This window comes from Nerophis lumbriciformis, linkage group LG23 (genome assembly GCF_033978685.3).
Source record: "Nerophis lumbriciformis linkage group LG23, RoL_Nlum_v2.1, whole genome shotgun sequence".
Taxonomy (NCBI): Eukaryota; Metazoa; Chordata; class Actinopteri; order Syngnathiformes; family Syngnathidae; genus Nerophis; species Nerophis lumbriciformis.
Genome location: NC_084570.2, coordinates 21,128,278 through 21,147,500, shown reverse-complemented (window position 1 = coordinate 21,147,500; position 19,223 = coordinate 21,128,278). Strand labels below are relative to the sequence as shown.

General features: G+C 38.6%; 1 protein-coding gene across 6 annotated transcripts in view; it reads left to right on the top strand.

Annotated features, from left to right (window-relative positions):
- The window catches only part of zranb3 (zinc finger, RAN-binding domain containing 3), a 281,742-nt gene that overhangs the window by 12,754 nt on the left and 249,765 nt on the right, over positions 1-19,223 (top strand). Inside the window, exon 2 of one of the 6 annotated variants that reach the window (XM_061984964.1) lies at positions 12,895-12,941. The exons of the other annotated variants lie outside the window; for them this stretch is intronic. The gene's annotated coding sequence lies outside the window, so the exon portion shown is untranslated. The remainder of the gene's footprint in view (positions 1-12,894; positions 12,942-19,223) is intronic. 6 annotated transcript variants of the gene reach the window in all.

Genomic DNA, 19,223 nt, shown 5'->3' with positions numbered 1-19,223 from the left:
CCACTTGTCCTTAAAGGGGAACATTATCACCAGACCTATGTAAGCGTCAATATATACCTTGATGTTGCAGAAAAAAGACCATATATTTTTTTAGCCGATTTCCGAACTCTAAATGGGTGAATTTTGGCGAATTAAACGCCTTTCTGTTGTGACGTCACATCGGGAAGCAATCCGCCATTTTCTCAAACACCGAGTCAAATCAGCTCTGTTATTTTCCGTTTTTTCAACTGTTTTCCGTACCTTGGAGACATCATGCCTCGTCGGTGTGTTGTCGAAGGGTGTAACAACACGAACAGGGACGGATTCAAGTTGCACCAGTGGCCCAAAGATGCGAAAGTGGCAAGAAATTGGACATTTGTTCCGCACACTTTACCGACGAAAGCTATGCTACGACAGAGATGGCAAGAATGTGTGGATATCCTGCGACACTCAAAGCAGATGCATTTCCAACGATAAAGTCAAAGAAATCTGCCGCCAGACCCCCATTGAATCTGCCGGAGTGTGTGAGCAATTCAGGGACAAAGGACCTCGGTAGCACGGCAAGGAATGGCGGCAGTTTGTTCCCGCAGACGAGCGAGCTAAACCCCCTGGATGTCTTGGCTCACACCGTCCCTTATGCCACCGAAGATGATCAAGAGAAGAATATCGACCCTAGATTCCCTGGCCTGCTGACATGAGGGTATGTCTACAGAATATATTAATTGATGAAAATTGGGCTGTCTGCACTCTCAAAGTGCATGTTGTTGCCAAATGTATTTCATATGCTGTAAACCTAGTTCATAGTTGTTAGTTTCCTTTAATGCCAAACAAACACATACCAATCGTTGGTTAGAAGGCGATCGCCGAATTCGTCCCCGCTTTCTCCCGTGTCGCTGGCTATCGTGTCCGTCGGTTTCGCTTGCATATGGTTCAAACCGATATAGCTCAATAGCTTCAGTTTCTTCTTCAATTTCGTTTTCGCTACCTGCCTCCACACTACAACCATCCGTTTCAATACATTCGTAATCTGTTGAATCGCTTAAGCCGCTGAAATCCGAGTCTGAATCCGAGCTAATGTCGCTATAGCTTGCTGTTCTTTCCGCCATGTTTGTTTGTGTTGGCTTCACTATGTGACGTCACAGGAAAATGGACGGGTGTTTATAACGATGGTTAAAATCAGGCACTTTGAAGCTTTTTTTAGGGATATTGCGTGATGGGTAAAATTTTGAAAAAAAACTTTGAAAAATATAATAAGCCACTGGGAACTGATTTCTAATGGTTTTAACCATTCTGAAATTGTGATAATGTTCCCCTTTCATAATGTTGACAAATTAATAGAATGATAAATGACACTATATGTTACTGCATATGTCAGCAGACTAAATTAGGAGCCTTTGTTTGTTTACGTACTACTAAAAGACAAGTTGTCTAGTATTCACTATTTTATTTAAGGACAAACTTGCAATAAGAAACATATGTTTAATGTACCCTAAGTTTTTTTGTTAAAATAAAGCCAATAATGAAATTTTTTGTGGTCCCCTTTATTTAGAAAAGTACCGACAAGTATCGAAATAATTTTAGTACCGGTACCAAAATATTGGTATCGTTACAACACTATACCGAATATAATTAATCGCGGTACTATACTAATATCGGTATACCCGACAACCTAATATATCCATCCATTTTCTACCGCTTGTCCCTTTTGGGGTTGTGGGGGGTGCTGGAGCCTATCTCAGCTGCATTCAGGCGGAAGGCGGGGTACACCCTGGACAAGTCGCCACCTCATCCCAGGGCCAACACAGATAGACAGACAACATTCACACTCATATTCTATATTTTTCTTATTTTTTAAATTTTTAATTCGTATTTATATATTTATTAGGGCTGTTAATCTTATCTTATTGATTCGATTCGATTCTTGGGGGTAACGATACGATTCAGAATCGATTCTTGATTCAAAACGAATATTTTAAAGTAAAATGTTTTAGTGTCGATTTAATATAAAACCGTTTTTTTTTTTTCAATCAGTCGTTTAGATTAGGCGAATATTTGAAAAATGAGGCAATAGATGAATTGTTTGTGTCAGCTCTAGTCTAAACTAAGGTTACTTTATGCTTTTCCAGATCATATTGTCAATAGCACTCACCATAAATAAATATGTTCGATCGATTCCCGCCGAGCAGCATAAAACCCTGATTGCAACACCCTTACTTAGCATATATCGACCTGCAGTAGCGTAGCGGTGAATATCAACGCGTCTTTCTGGAAAGAGTGTGGACACCTCCGATGTCAGGTCTGATGTTAAACGTATTTGTATTTCGTCGGTTACACCAGATATCAAATTATTTGCAGTGACAGTTTGAAGAATCAAAGTGATATTTTTACCTCCCAATTGGAATTTGAGAGAAATGTGGGCTGTCACAATGCAGGAAGTATCGGAAGTAAATGAGGCAGGCTGTCAAGGTGTAGAAAAGAAAAAGAAATAGAAACTCTTTATAGCTTCCTGGAAGGCAGGGAACATCACTGATGTCAGATGTGTGGGAGGATTCGTGGGCAGATTTTTTCCCTTTAAATTTCACAATCCTTGTGTCTTTTCACATTGCGATCATCGGGCGCACCGAGCCGAAACATCAAATGCCACTGCAATTCATATGCTGATGCAGCCTGCTGTATCGGCAGTGTAGGAGGACCAGGGGATTTTTATGGATTTAGATGATAGATAATGTGGGAAAGTTATGGCACGGTACGACAATAAAATCCCATCCGATGTGCTTCGGCGTATTGTTTGCAAAGTGGGCCCATAATCAGTTGTGCTGAAACACGTATTTACCCAGAGTGCACTTGTACAATGCTTGAGTGTGGCTGGCCAAACACCGAAGGGATGGGGAGGTGGGAATCCGTTTGAAGTAAAAGTACATCCATTAAGATCTCTTTGTCACTTTCATTTTCCATGTTGACAGTGATGTTGCACATTGCTGGTCTTTCCTGCTGTGAGCTGCCAAATATGTTACTCCAAGTGACTGCCTGTGCTTTTATCGAATCAGGCCTGCTTCACTGATGCAAGAGGGGATCGATAAAAATACTTTATTGCTCCTGTACATCTCTCTACTGGTTGTATTGCTGAGGTTTCTACAGTATGTACAGTACCTGCGTCTACCGGCAATTGGTTCCGGGGCCTGACCATGGTAGATGAATTCTCGCAAAGTAGGATTCGTATTTATAAATGGAATATGTTCATAGTTAGCATAGAAAAACCTGTGTACGACCTTCCATATATCGTTTTTAACATCAATAGAGCCTTCTAGATATGAAATTACACCCATGTCCCATATTTTCAGTATTTAAGTTCATACCAAGCAACATAATTATAGAAAATAAGACACAATCTAGCATGATTAATAATAATAATAATAACTGGGATTTATATAGCGCTTTTCTAAGTACCCAAAGTTGCTTTACATGATTATATATATTATTATAGTATAGCCGATATGGTACCAATTCCCATTTTTTTAATCATCTGTACTCAACTGTACCAATTTTCAGTACTTTTCTGTTTGTTCACGTGTTAATAAATATTAATTTGTCTAATGATTAAACTTTTTTTTTTTTTCATTTAACATTTAACAGTGACATATTATGATAACTCTGCTTATATATTTTTTCTCACACTTTTGAGTCTCATTTGCAAGTATTACATACATTTAGTGGTTGTTCATGTGTAAATAAATATACATTTGTCTAATGATAAAACTTTTTTTCATTTAACATTTAACAGTGACAGATTATGATAACGCTGCTTATATCTTGTTTTCTTACACTTCTGAGTCTCATTTGCAAGTATTGTATAATTTTTGTTTGTTCATGTGTTAAATATTAATTTGTCTATGGATAAAACTTATTTTTTCATTTAACATTTAACACTGACAGATTATGATAACTCTGCTTATATCATGTTTTCTTACACTTCTGAGTCTCATTTGCAAGTATTACATAACTTTTGTGTTTGTTCATGTGGTAATAAATATTAATTTGTCTAATGATAAAACTTTTTTTTTTCATTTAACAGTGACAGATTATGATAACTGCTTGTATATCATTTTCTTATACTGCTGAGTCTCATTTGCAAGTATTACAAAACTTTTGTGTTTGTTCATGTGTTAGTTAATAAATATAATTTTGTCTAATGATAAAACTTTTTTTTCATTTAACATTTAACAGTGACAGAATATGATAACTGTGCGTATATCTTGTTTTCTTACACATCTGAGTCTCATTTGCAAGTATTATACAGTAGATTTTGCATGCAGTTGCAATTCCAAGGCATGGTATAGCCATAGTCAGGAAGTTGTCTTTGCCATTAAGTTGAATCTGCCAGCCTTGGATTTTGTTAAATCCTTCACAGCGTTTATACTGTAAGTATATGTGTTTTAGTTATAGTTTTAATTACTAGATTTGGAGGTGATGAAATCGCCAGGTCAAATCATGTAAATGGCATAGCCAATGAAAAAACGTATTGAACTAGTGTGCAGTTTGGAAAAGTGGAATCCCTACTGTACGTTTGGGCGTTTTCTATTAGGCATGCTTGCTTTTTTGACATGGAAAAATGCAACATTACTTAGAGGGAGTCCGAGTCAGTTCGCTTTCAGTGCTGACTGTGTGATTGTCTTCCCACCAAGTCTTTGGGCCGGTGGTGACGAGTATGCAACGGGACATGACAACACCGGCAACAAAGGTATCGAAATATGGTTGGGTTTCATGTGAATTGGTACACTGATTTGTACAGATTTTGGTACACATCGCCAAGTGTGATGCATCTGAGACATCAATACAACCTAATTTAGGCCAAAACTACGTAAAATTTGAAAGGCGGAGTGGCATTTGGACTGCCCAGCAGAACAGTAGGTGCTGCCATACATTATCTATGTCCATAGTTTGCATGAAGATGATGAGACTCTCATCAAGCCTAAATAAAGCCTAAATACCTTGTTTCTCTTGTTAGATTCCCACCAAGAAATGCAGCAGACTTTGATTAAAAAGAGACAGCCTTTCCATTAGCCGTCCGGTATGGCTTTTATACAAATGTTAGCCCTGCAGAAATTAAACCGGATGCAAACATAGGAGAAAAGGTTCAAATGAATCTAGACATTAAAAGCTCTGATTGCTTTGTTCGTCAGTCAACCAGCTGAAGCACCATTTAAGATGAAGTTACAGCCATACACCTTTATGCACTTTGCGTACCATAATAGGCACTGCGGGAATAATGCTTATAATTAAAGTCACCCAAGGCCATAATGTCTGAGTCTAGTCTTCAAAACACCCACACACTGTATTTCATATACTGTACATGTAAAAGCTGGCAATTATATGCCATATTTTTTTGCCTTTTAAGTTTGCTGCAGAGGCGATATGTCTTGCTATTTTACCCCAAATGCGACTCAAAATTAGAGCTCGACCGATTATTGTTCTGGGGGATATAAACGTAGGCCCTTTTTTTCTTAACAACTCCAAAAAAACTACACCAGCAAATACAATACGGGGTACCCCTTAATGTATTTGATCGTGATGGTGTGCCCCACAGCAAAATATTAGCCGCCACGCCTTACAAATTATTATTTTTTTTTTTTTTTACATTAAAACAAATAGAGGAATATAATGTATTGTAGCGTCCAGAAGAAGACACACACGAGCTCAATTCCAACAAGTATTTCCACTGTGTTTTACTCCCAGACACACAGCAACACTTCCTCATGTTCATAGGAAATATAACACGCACAAAACATACACATTAACACCAGCAGGTAGTTACAGTATGAATGGATATGACTAGTTTAGTATTTGTGCACCATGGACTAGTGATGCACCGAAAATTTGGCCGCCGAAAAAAGACCCGTGCAGTTTGCCGTACGTCACAAACATGGAGCGACAGAAGTAAAGATTCTCTAAACACGAGTAATAATAATGGATTCGATTTATATCGCGCTTTTCTATACATTAGACCAGTGGTTCTTAACCTTGTTGGAGGTACCGAACCCCACCAGTTTCATATGCGCATTCACCGAACCCTTCTTTAGTGAAAAATAAAATGTTTTTTTTTTCAAATTCTAGACAGAGTTATATGTTTTTTTTACTGGTGCACAGAATAACCGTGCATGAACATCACCTTGTTCAAAGAACAAAATCAACACAGTGCATGAACTCACAACAAATTACACACTTGCAAATCAGATGGAAAATTAGAAGGAACATCGTTTGGGGGTATCCATAATACGTCGATAGGGAGAAGTTTTTATTTACACGATGAGTCGGGTGTGTCTTGACCTCCACGGTGGAGGCTCCGCCGAACCCCTGAGGCCGACTCACCGAAACCGTAGGGTTCGATCGAACCCAGGTTAAGAACCACTGCATTAGACACTCAAAGCGCACACAGGGAAGGGAAAACCCATTATTAATTCACTCCACATTCAATTTGGTGGTGGTAAGCTACATTTGTAGCCACAGCTTCCCTGGGGTAGACTGACCGAAGCGTGACTGCCAGTTTGCGCCTCCGGACCCTCCGACCGCCGCCAAACATTGATGCACATTCACTTTACCCAGTACAGTCTACAAAAACACCCGAAATAGATGCAAGATGCGTTGTCAGTCGTTTTTAATAGTAGAGAAAGTGGCTAAAAGGATTGGATAAATATCTAGAAAAAAAATTCTGAACAAAGTACATTGTACAATAATCTGCAAGTAGAGCATGGGTGTCAAACTCTGGCTCGCGGGCCAAAATTGGCCCGCCGTGTAATTTCACTTGGCCCTTGAGGCGATATCAAATTAACACTAGAGCTGGCCCGCTGATTGTATACAGCGGCAGTGCCGCGGTAACACCGCATTCACCGCTAATTCTCATACTTGCCAACCCTCCCGGGAGACTCCTAAATTTCAGTGCCCCTCCCAAAAATCATCACGTCTGCTTTTCATCCAGTCCAACGAGTGCTGGCCCAGTCACATAATATGTGCAGCTTCTGCACGCACACACAAGTGAATGCATGCATACTTGATCAACAGCGATACAGGTTACACTTCGGGTGGCCATATAAACAACTTTAACACTGTTAGAAATATGCGCCACACTGTGAACCCACACCAAACAAGAATGACAAACACATTTCGGGAGAACATCCGCACCGTAACACAACATAAACACAACAGAACAGATACCCAGAACCTTTTGCAGCACTAACTCTTCCGGGACGCTACAAGATGTGTGTGTGTGTGTATGTGTAGGGGGGGGTGTTGGTGGTAGCGGGGGGTGTATTTCCCGGAAGAGTTAGTGCACCCCAAACCATCACTGATGGTGGAAACTTTACACTAGACTTCAGGCAACGTGGATCCTGTGCCTCTCCTGTCTTCCTCCAGACTCTGGGACCTCGATTTCCAAAGGAAATGCAAAATTTGCATGGTTGGGTGATGGTTTGGGGTGCCATGTCATCTGCTGGTGTCGGTCCACTCTGTTTCCTGAGATCCAGGGTCAACGCAGCCGTCTACCAGCAAGTTTTAGAGCACTTCATGCTTCCTGCTGCTGACCTGCTCTATGGAGATGGAGATTTCAAGTTCCAATAGGACTTGGCGCCTGCACACAGCGCAAAATCTATCCGTGCCTGGTTTATGGACCATGGTATTTCTGTTCTAAATTGGCCCGCCAACTCCCCTGACCTTAGCCCCATAGAAAATCTGTGGGGTATTGTGAAAAGGAAGATGCAGAATGCCAGACCCAAAAACGCAGAAGAGTTGAAGGCCACTATCAGAGCAACCTGGGCTCTCATAACACCTGAGCAGTGCCAGAAACTCATCGACTCCATGCCACGCCGCATTAACGCAGTAATTGAGGCAAAAGGAGCTCCAACCAAGTATTGAGTATTGTACATGCTCATATTTTTCATTTTCATACTTTTCAGTTGGCCAACATTTCTAAAAATCCCTTTTTTGTATTAGCCTTAAGTAATATTCTAATTTTGTGACACACGGAATTTTGGATTTTCATTTGTTGACACTTCAAATCATCAAAATTAAATAAAATAAACATTTGAATGCATCAGTCTGTGTGCAATGAATAAATATAATGTACAAGTTACACCTTTTGAATGCAATTACTGAAATAAATCAAGTTTTTCAAAATATTCTAATTTACTGGCTTTTACCTGTATATATATATATCCATTATCATGGCTCCGACGTACCGCAGTGAAGTAAAGCATGTAGAGCTATCATGCGCCCCACAGGGCGGATTCTTGAAATAATTACACTTGATATGTCTACATGGTGACAAGGATTAGTGTTGTTTAAGTAGTAACAACACTGTTTAAGTAGTAACAACACTGCTGACTGGGGACAGACATGCATGACACGACGTGACGACGACGGGTGGGGGACCAGTACCGTATTTTCCGCACCATAAGGCGCCCTGGGTTAAAAGCCGCGCCTTCAATGAACGGCATATTTCAAAACTTTGTCCACCTATAAGCCGCCCGGTGTTGTAAGTCGCATCTAACTGCGCTAAAGGAATGTCAAAAAAACAGTCAGATAGGTCAGTCAAACTTTAATAATATATTAAAAACCAGCGTTCTAACAACTCTGTTCACTCCCAAAATGTACGCAAATGTGCAATCACAAACATACGTATATCAACATGGACAGAGCTGCGTGAAAAAAGCCACCCGGCCTCTTCGCGTAAACTTAAACTTTCCTTAACCACTCGCTCATCTTTTCTTCATCCATCCCTTCGAGTTAGCTTTTATGATGACGCCGGCTGGAAAGGTCTCTTTTGGCAAGGTCTTCCTTTTGAATATCACCATGGGTGGAAGTTTCTGGCCATTAGCATGGCAAGCTAGAACCACAGTGAAGGATGACTTCTCATTCCCTGTGGTGCGAATATTCACCGTACGTGCTCCCGTTGTATCCACAGTGCGGTTCACAGGAATATCAGTTGCTGTGAAATAGTAATCCGTGTGCGGATGGAGAGATTGCGTCTTTTCATGAACCGGATCCCTTACGCTTAGTAGGAGCCATTTTGTGGTCTTTACAGATGTAAACACACAAAGGAAATGAAACGTACGGTATATCCGCGCGCTTTTTCTTCTTCTACGCGGGCGGGTGGTTTTAGGTGCGGCTAATAGTGCGGAAAATACGGTACTTTTCAGAGGCACTATAGTACTGAATATGATTCATTAGTATCGCGATACTATACTAACACCGGTATACCGTACAACCCCAATAAATACATACATACATACATATATACATATTGTCTCATTGCAGATTAGACAAGCTGCCTTTTTCTTACACTGAACAAAAAAAAGTAATATGTCCACTGATGTTTAAAAACTCTACACTCTGAGCTTATTTTATGTTTTCCCAATGATTTCGCCATTTTTTTCCTTGTGCAGTAATTGACTAAAAGAGCGCGCATTTGCAGAGCGCTCGCCTGACACTGCGGCGCGAGCGTGATGACGTCACGTTATCGATGGGAAAATGCATTTTTAGACAACATGATTTGCCTGAGCGGCTAGGAGACCCCGAGAGTAACAAGCAGTCGAAAATGGATGGGCTAAAAAGGACAAATTAAAAAAATTATAATTTAAAAAGATAAAAAAACAATTTTTTTACTTGGGACTAGCCGCGGGCCGGATATCTGGGCCGCGGGTTGTAGTTTGGGGACCACTGTATTAAATCCATAAATCTACTTCGTTACGGACATGTAAAGAAAATTTAAAAATGTGACGCATCATTTTGAAATTGTATAAATGTTCAAATAAAACCAATCTGAATCAGAAGCATGATCCACTTTAAGGAACTGTTCAAACTACAAGTGTTTGCAAATTACAAGGAAGAATAATATTGGTAAATGTCTTGAACTTGACAAAAATATTTATCTCATCTTAAATGACTTACCTAGTTATGAAGAAAACGGTGCTATTTACACTACACTGATTCTTAATGTGTGACATGTTTGAAATGTGTACAAACCGAGTACAGAAAGTGAACATATGTATAAGTAATTGATATGAAATGGAAAAGGGGTCGGATTAAATAGGCGTTGCTTCTTCCTACTTCTTTTTGTAAAGAAAATGAAAACATGTGGTGTATCATTTTGAAACGATAAATATGTTCAAATAAAACCAATTTGAATAAACTACTATAAAATTGTATAAACTCGAGTAGATGGCAAGTTATTGTGAAGTAGAGATATCCCATATTTTTACCAATTTTCCCAGGAGATTTTCTCTATTTTGAAATGCAAATGTTGATGATCCTCTTAGACCAGACCTAGGCAAAATACGGCCCGCGGCCCATTAAGATTTTCAATCCGGCCCGCCGGACGTTCTACATAATTTTTTTAGACCTTTAACATCAAAACTGTAGCCGCCATTATGATGTGCAGTGCTGTTTTTAAATTACCGTAAGACTTGAACTATAGAAAGTATTTAAATGGTTGAAATCTGCACTTTTGAGTGTTATACCAGTTATTACGGTAATCTAAGTCACGGCAGCTCAGACGAGGAACAAATCAGAGTGGGCAGGATTTTTTTTTCAGAGCAGCCAGCCCGAAACGCATGTGTCAGGAAGAGATGCGGAAGCAAATTTTTCCAACAAATGTCTGCATAAAAGTGATAATATATCATATTGTAGGTGTTTATTACCCTTTGCATTCATATTTTGCTGTTTGTTACATTTTTGTTGTGTTTTGCTTGTTTGTAAAAGATACGCAACTATTGAGGAGCTGGCCTGAGAAGTATAAGAGGAGCAACGTTCATATTTTGTTAATATTCAGTGTTTTATTTTTCATAGTTAATATTGTAAATCCCACTTTCTTTATTTTAGTGTACATTTTGGGTGTCCCATTCAGTAAAAAACTGTAAAATTCAATTCCGTTTCTTTGAGGTGGTCTGTCATAACTTTTTTAGAATACTATCGGACATTGTTTATTTTTTTTATTAGTGTTCCTGGAAAAAAAGGGAGCCAAACACATACTGTACAGCAAAGTTTTACAGCTAAATGTCTATATATAATTTATACACACATACACATTGGCTCCCCAGACACATTTTTTCTCTCAATGTGGCGCCCGAGTGAAAATATTTGCCCAGCTCTGTCTTAGACACACGTAATAAAGGTGTTTGTGAACTCCCCCGATGCTTTGCGGTGCTAAATTAACCACAACATGAAACATTATGTTGCTACTGGTCCGTGGTTTCCTAAAACATAATGTAAAAAAAACCCAACTTAAAGCCTTGTCCAGCTGTTTACTGTCCAGTGGCGGGCCGTGCGTTTTCCCACCTCGGGCTTCAGTTCCTACTTAGTCCGACTTCAATAAATACCTCAATAAATAATAGTAACGTGTCATCAAAGAGTAAAAATGCATTTCTTTCAATATGCATAATAACAAAAAGGGTAATATTAAAAAAATTGATAGATCTTGATAGTCCAACACATTCTGACTGGTACACACAAGCTATGGAGATGATATCAGTAGAACAAAACTGCATTTAGTTTAGATAATAATGAGTCATATATTGGAATATGGGATCCATTATTTAAATTAGTTTTAACTATTAAATGAACCAAAAATATGACTTATTATATCTTTGTGGAAAATATTGGACACAATGTGTTGTCAAGTTTATGAGATGAGATGCAAGTGTAAGCCACTGTGACACTATTGTTCATTTTTTTCTTTTATATATATATATATATATATATATATATATATATATATATATATATTATTTTTTTTTTTTTTAATTAATGTCTGTAATGATAATGTCAATGAGGGATTTTTAATCACTGCTATGTTGAAATTGTTACCGTACTAATATTGATACTGTTGTTGATAATATTCATTTTTGTTTCACTACTTTTAGATTGTTCTGTGTCATGTTTGTGTGTCCTCTCAATTGCTCTGTTTATTGCTATTCTGAATGTTGCTGGGTCGGGATTGGTTTTGCAATTGGATTGCATTATTATGGTGTTGTTGTGTATTGTTTTGTTTGATTGATTAATAAATTCTTTAAAAAAATAAAATAAAATAAAAACAATACCTCTCAAAATACCATAATTTTTGTCACTGCTGGAGAAATACTAAACAGAAACGGGCATTGAATCACCTCAACAGTGTACTAAACGGGCTATTTGTTGGCGCATTAAAAATCAATAAACCCGCATCCAACATACTGTATCTTACGTGGTACTGTCAAAATTAAAATAATTGTAAAAAAAAAAAAAACTTATTAAACGTGGAAAAAATAAAGAAATAAAATATTTGAACTCACAATTTGTAGCACCCATTCGACGCCGTTTAAGTCTGTTGATTCAAGTAGAAGTGGCGGACAAACCATTTCGCTGCCGGGACAGCTTAGCTTGGGTCGGCCGACCTTGTCTCACAAGATCTATTTTTTTCTTTAAATATCCTTTTTTAACCCTTCTTTATGTGTTAAATTAAAAATTGAATTGAATTGAATTGAATTTAATTGAATTTAATTTAATTAATTTTATTTAAATGTCTTTGCTCTGGTGCCACTTTCTTCTTTTGCAAATCACAAGTTGTAATCATCACGTTTAACGTACGGCTACCTACATGGGCTACTCGTGATCTGATTGGCTATCGTAACTGTCTATCAATTGTATGTCCTCTGTTTGTTTACACTGCACAGCCGCCGCTAATCTTGATTCATAAGGCCCCCGGCAGAATTCATGCAGCGCTGGCAACAAGCTAGCTGAATTCTGATAAAAGCTCTAACGAAAAAACAAGCTACACTGGAGCCTAATATGACATGAAGAGAATACAATGAACACTTTTATATATTTATGGAAAGTAAATTAAAAATGAAATGAACTTTTATTAATTTATGATCATGGTTTATGTTGCAGGCCCTGACTGCACATCACTGTTACTGACATATACTATTCACGTTTAGGTAAGTTTTACTGCAATTGAATATCCAAATATCAATTATAATAGAAGCCCTCTTTGACTACTAATAATCGGTAATGGTATCGGCCCTGAAAAAAACCATATTGGTCGATCTCTACTAGGGTTGTATGGTATACCGGTATTAGTATAGTACCGCAATACTAATGAATCATATTCGGTACTATACCGCCTCTGAAAAGTACCCGTCCACCACCCCGCGCCTCTGTCGTCGTCACGTCGTGTCATTGCTGGTTTACGAGCAGACGAGCATGTTCCGCAGTGCGCATACGCACAAAGTACTTATAAGCAGATACAGTGTGTAGACAGAAAAGGGAGAATGGACGCATTTTGGCTTAAAAACTAAAGATAAAGGTGAAGTTATAACACTGAAACGCCCTCAGGAAGAGGTGCTTTAAGACATGGCTAGCTAGCTAGCGGCTAAAGTCCAGCCCCAGTCGGCAGTGGTTTAGCTACTTCTAAATCACTAATCCTCGCCTCCATGGTGACAAATAAAGTAAGTTTCTTACAAGTAACATTATCACTGCAGGACGAGGAATAGCTAAATATGTTTCACGACACACCATAGCTCTTCTTCGTCACATTGTAAACAAACGCCAAACTGATGTCCACTGTAATGATACCAAGTACAGTAGCGTATCGAGTCGATACTACTATGATTACGTCGATATTAACAACTTCTTTCGTTTTTTTTAAATTTATATTATGTTTATAAACTCAGGAAATACGTCTCTGGACACATGAGAACTTTGAATATGACCAATGTATGATCCTGTAACTACTTGGTATCGGATTGATACCTAAATTTGTGGTATCATCCAAAACTAATGTAAAGTATCAAACAACAGAAGAATAAGTGATTATGACATTTTAACAGAAGTGTAGATAGAAAATGTCAAAAGAGAAAGTAAGCAGATATTAACAGTAAATGACCAAGTAGATGAATAATCCATTTTCTACCACATGTCCTTAATAATAAAAATAAAATAATAGAATGGAAAATGACACAATATGTTACTGCAAATGTCAGCAGACTAATTAGGAGCCTTTGTTTGTTTACTTACTACTAAAAGACAAGTTGTCTAGTATGTTCACTATTTTATTTAAGGACAAACTTGCAATAAGAAACATGTTTAATTTACCCTAAGATTTTTTGTTAGAATAAAGCCAATAATGCCATTTTTTGTGGTCCCCTTTATTTAGAAAAGTACTGAAAAGTATCACAATAATTTTGTTACCGGCACCAAAATATAGGTGTCGGGACAACACTAATCTCTACTGAAAATACCTCGAGCGGATCAAACTTTATACTTCCATTTGAAATGAAACTTGGAATAATGACAAATTCAAATTATTGCCGTGCTCGGCTGTATCCACCGTATAAATGAGCATGGCCGCGTTTTATTGAAGAGGGATTTTGTGCGGCGTTTATTGAAATGTTTATCCGCAGAGCTCTGTTGTGGGTTTAGCCGCTCCACGTTTGACAAAAATATCACCACTAAAAGGCAACTTGGTCTCGCAATGCTGCACTCTGTGTGTGGGAGCGCCATTGAGATCGGCCATCCAGCGTCGCTTTTCGCTTTTACCGAGCGCGGCTGAAAGACGGGGGTCAGGCGCCAGGCCGTGGTACACACGAGAGTGCAGGGGTCAAAGCCATCAAATGGTTGCAGCCACCCGGCAAGGCCCGTTCCCTGACACTTTGGGGCTTGTGGGTTCCTGCGATAACATTAGAAAGATGCTGCGACGGGGCCGTGCCGTAGTCAGGCAACAGCGCCGCGGCGTCCTTCTTGGTCTCAAACCGTCAGAGACGACACCGAGGTTATTTAAAGGAGGATGATTAATGCTTTGGGAAAGGCCAAACACCTGCCCCAGCCACACACCCTCCCCACTGTGTGCTATGCAGAATGTGCACGCGCACATATAAATATGTTCATTTACATCTGTTCACACTTGTGTGCACACCTCCTGTTAACGACGTGTGTGTGTGTGTGTGTGTGTGTGTGTGTGTGTGTGTGTGTGTGTGTGTGTGTGTGTGTGTGTGTGTGTGTGTGTGTGTGTGTGTGTGTGTGTGTGTGTGTGTGTGTGTGTGTGTGTGAGGACAATGCGCTGACTGGGCCGGTGCGCTGGCAATTAGAAAAACCACCAGTGGCAAGGTGCACATTAATCATGTTCCGCAGCTGAAAGAAAGAAATGGGGCGGAGATAGGGGGGGGCGAGAAGTGGAGGGGCGGAAGAAGAATAATGAGCGAGCGCGTCTGAGGTACTCAGCTGTTCTCTTGCTTTGTTTGGGCTGACTGGATTTTGGAGGCATTCATGAATAAGAAGGGTCGCGACAATAGGAGCCAACCCAGTGGGCACAGATGATCTGCTGGCTCCACAGTCCAAGTTGGGCTCCAAGCGTCACTGTTCTGTTTACCTGGCATTTAAAGTCTTGCGTTTGTTCGTCAAAGTCCATTAATCACTAGTTTTGCTATACATAATAGGATGAAACAAGTGCAAGTGGATTAATGCATTAGAACATGTAGTAGGACATGATTAGCAGGTACAGGGCTGGGGCGATACAGCTGAAAACTGTATCACGATGTAAGTGTTTTATACCAATCTATGTGGATTATTATTAGGGCTGGACAATTAATATAATTTGTATTTATTTATTTATTTATTTAATCAGTCCAACAAAATAATACACAATAATAAAATAGGATTTATTTTTAATTAGATTTTTTAAACAGTCCAACAAAATAATACACAGTAATACAATAATAATACAATTCCAAAACCAAACCCGGCCCAGCAACATTCAGAATAGCAATCAACAGAGTAATTGAGAGGACACACAAACATGACACAAAATAATCCAAAAGTAGTCACACAAAAGTGAATAATATCAACTACAGTATCGATGTAGATAAGAATTCCAACATAACAGTGATTAAAAAATACCTCATTTACATTATCATCACAGCCATTTATTAAAAAAATAAAAACATTAAAAAAATAAACAATAGTGTCACAGTGGCTTACACTTGCATCGCATCTCATAAGCTTGTTTTTTACCAATCCATATAGATTATTATTAGGGATGGACAAATGTTTTTTATTATTATTAATCAGTCTAATAAATTAATACACAATAATACAATAATAATACAATTCCAATTCCAAAACCAAACCCGGCCCAGCAACACTCAGAATAGCAATCAACAGAGTAATTGAGAGGACACACAAACATGACACAAAAAAATCCAAAAGTAGTCACACAAAAGGGAATAATATCAACTACAGTATCAATATTAATAAAAATTCCAACATAACAGTGATTAGAAATTCCTCATTTACATTATCATCTCCTCCATTTATAAAAAAAATAAAAACATTAAAAAAATTAACTTACACTTGCATCGCATCTCATAAGCTTGACAACACATTGTGTCCAATATTTTCCACAAGGATAAAAATAAGTCATATTTTAGGTTCATTTTAATAGTTAAAACAAATTTAAATAATGGATCCCATATTCCAATATATGACTCATTATTATCTAAATGCAATTTTTTCTACTGATATAATCTCCATCTCAGTATGAGTTGGACTATAGACAGCTATCCATTTTTTTAATATTACCATTTTTGTTATGATGCATATTGAAAGATGAATTTAATTTCGATTGAGGCTTCTCACAATCATGAAAATAAAATAATCGTAAAAAAAAACGATAAATGGGCCGTGCAACATATAGTAAGTAAGTAAGTGCATTTTATTTATAAAGCGCTTTCCACAGATACAATCACAAAGCTCTGTTTAAAACATAGGTGAAATGAAACAACAATTCAACTAAAACAACAGGGGCAACATCATAAAAAGGATAAACAGTGGATTAAAATTGATGGTAAAAGGTTAATTCACTAAAAGCTTTACTAAAAAGAGAAGTCTTCAAATGTTTCTTAAAAGTTTCAACACAGTCAAAATCACAGAGGGACTGGTGCAAGTTGTTCCAGAGTCTGGGAGCTATAGCCTGGAATGCCATGTCCCCACAGGTTTTACAATGAGTTTTTGGGATCTTAAGGAGACCCTGGCCTGAAGAGCAGAGGCTGCGCCCTGAAGTGTAGGGGCATAGGAAGTCAGTGATGTACTGATGAGGGGCCCCACCATGCAATGCACGGAAAGTCTGGACTAAAATCTTAAACTCTGTGCGGAATTTAACTGGAAGTCAATGAAGACTGGTAAAAATGGGGGTAATATGGGCTGTTCTGGGAAGTCTGGCAGCCGCATTTTGTACCGTCTAGTGTTGACTTGTTGAGAAGAGTGAAACGAGAATTAATAGTCAATACGAGACGAAATGAACATGTGAAATGCAAATTCCGGAGCTTGTAACGGTGAAACGGATGAGTGAAAAGAAGAGCACGTCGACGAGAAGTTTGTGATCTCACCATATGTTACTACAGTATTTTCCGGACCATAAGGCGCACCGGATTATAAGGCGCACCGCTGATAAATGGTCTATTTTCGATTTTTTTTTTCATATATAAGGCACACCGGATTATAGGGCGCATTAAAGGAGTCATATATTTTTTTTTTCTAAATATAAAACACTTCCTTGTGGTCTACATAACATGTAATGGTGGTTCTGTGGTCAAAATGTTGCATAGATGATGTTTTACAGATCATCTTCAAGTCGCTTTCTGACAGTCGCTTCAGGATGCGCCGTTTTGTGGGCGGTCTTATTTACGTGGCTCACCTTCGACAGCGTCTTCTCCCCGTCATCTTTGTTGTAGCGGTGTAGCGTGCAATGACGGGAATGGAAGAAGTGTTAAAAGATGGAGCTAACTGTTGTAATGACATTCAGACTTTTCTTCAATCAATAACGGAGCAGCATCTCCTCATCCATGGCTCACTAGTGCAACAACGCCGAAATGTGTCCCGTGAAAAACCGTCCGACCGGAACGCTCTAATAATACAGATCCTTGGGTGAATAATGTAAACTCACTACACCGGTGTGTTTTAACGCTTTCATGGCGAGTATACTGACAGATGTAAGTAAGAACTTTACACTACTTTATATTAGAAATGGCAACAGCGGAGGATGAATGTCCCATAACAAGAAGATAGAGAAAAAGAAGAAGCTTATCGACTACGGCGTCGGACACGCGCAAATTTTTAGGACTTATGCAGATTCCAAATACAGATCAGCAGGTACCAGAAGGTAAGAAAAGTTGCTTTTGCATAATATTGCGAAACAAAACGGCAGATAATATGTCTTACCTTATACACACACCATAATAATACTCGTATGTTGAAGCACAATACAATCCATCAAGCGGTGCGGCTTCATAGCTTACCAAAGTTGTACTAAAACATTTTGATAGATTTTTGAGCGGAGTGTGTAATGTTCAATATTTTCAATGGAACATATACAATTTTGGTGTTGTTTACTTGAGTTATATTGCAGCCTACACGTATCTCTTGTGTGTGACTGCTATCATATTGCAGTCTACACGTATCTGTTATGTTTGAACTGCCACTTATCATTTCACCAAGTACCAAAAAAATAGCTTCGAGGTCGGTAAGCAAAACCAGAAATATTCCGTACATTCGGCGCACCGGGTTATAAGGCGCACTGTCGAGTTTTGAGGGGGAAAAAAGGATTTTAAGTGTGCTTTATAGTCCGGAAAATACGGTACTTTTTGTTTGACACAGCGCTAATCGATAATCACTAAACTCATTAATAAAAAAGTAAGGCATATGAATTTTGCGTTGAATTAACCGAGGACGGAGTCACATAGTTGGCCAATAAAACGGCATCCGCTGATTAAACGCAAAATAATATCAAGGAAATGTATTAAAATTTTACTGAAATGCTGTCGATGTGAGGAGAAAATGAACACCTATTGGGAAAACAATGTGTCCGCGAACGCTCATTCAACCCCGAAACACATACTGAACTAAACAATGTCGAGACGGTCACTTGAAAGAGTGGCTAAACCACGAAGCTAAAGCTAGCAAGAACAATCAAACACAACCACAACACATCTCATCTGCTTGTGTTGTTGTGAACGGCATCATCGACGTAACATTAACGTACAAACAGGAGGACAGCAGCCGCAACTTGGGAGTCGTGACCGAGCCCTTTTTTTAAATTTATTTTTTATTTTTTATTTTTTCCAGCCTCAAGTCCTTTCTTTTCTCATCTAGTTGAGAACAACAGCAAAGCACACTTTCCCCTTTCACAATAAGCAGCTCGAGGAAGATACCGTAGAAGTCCACTCTCC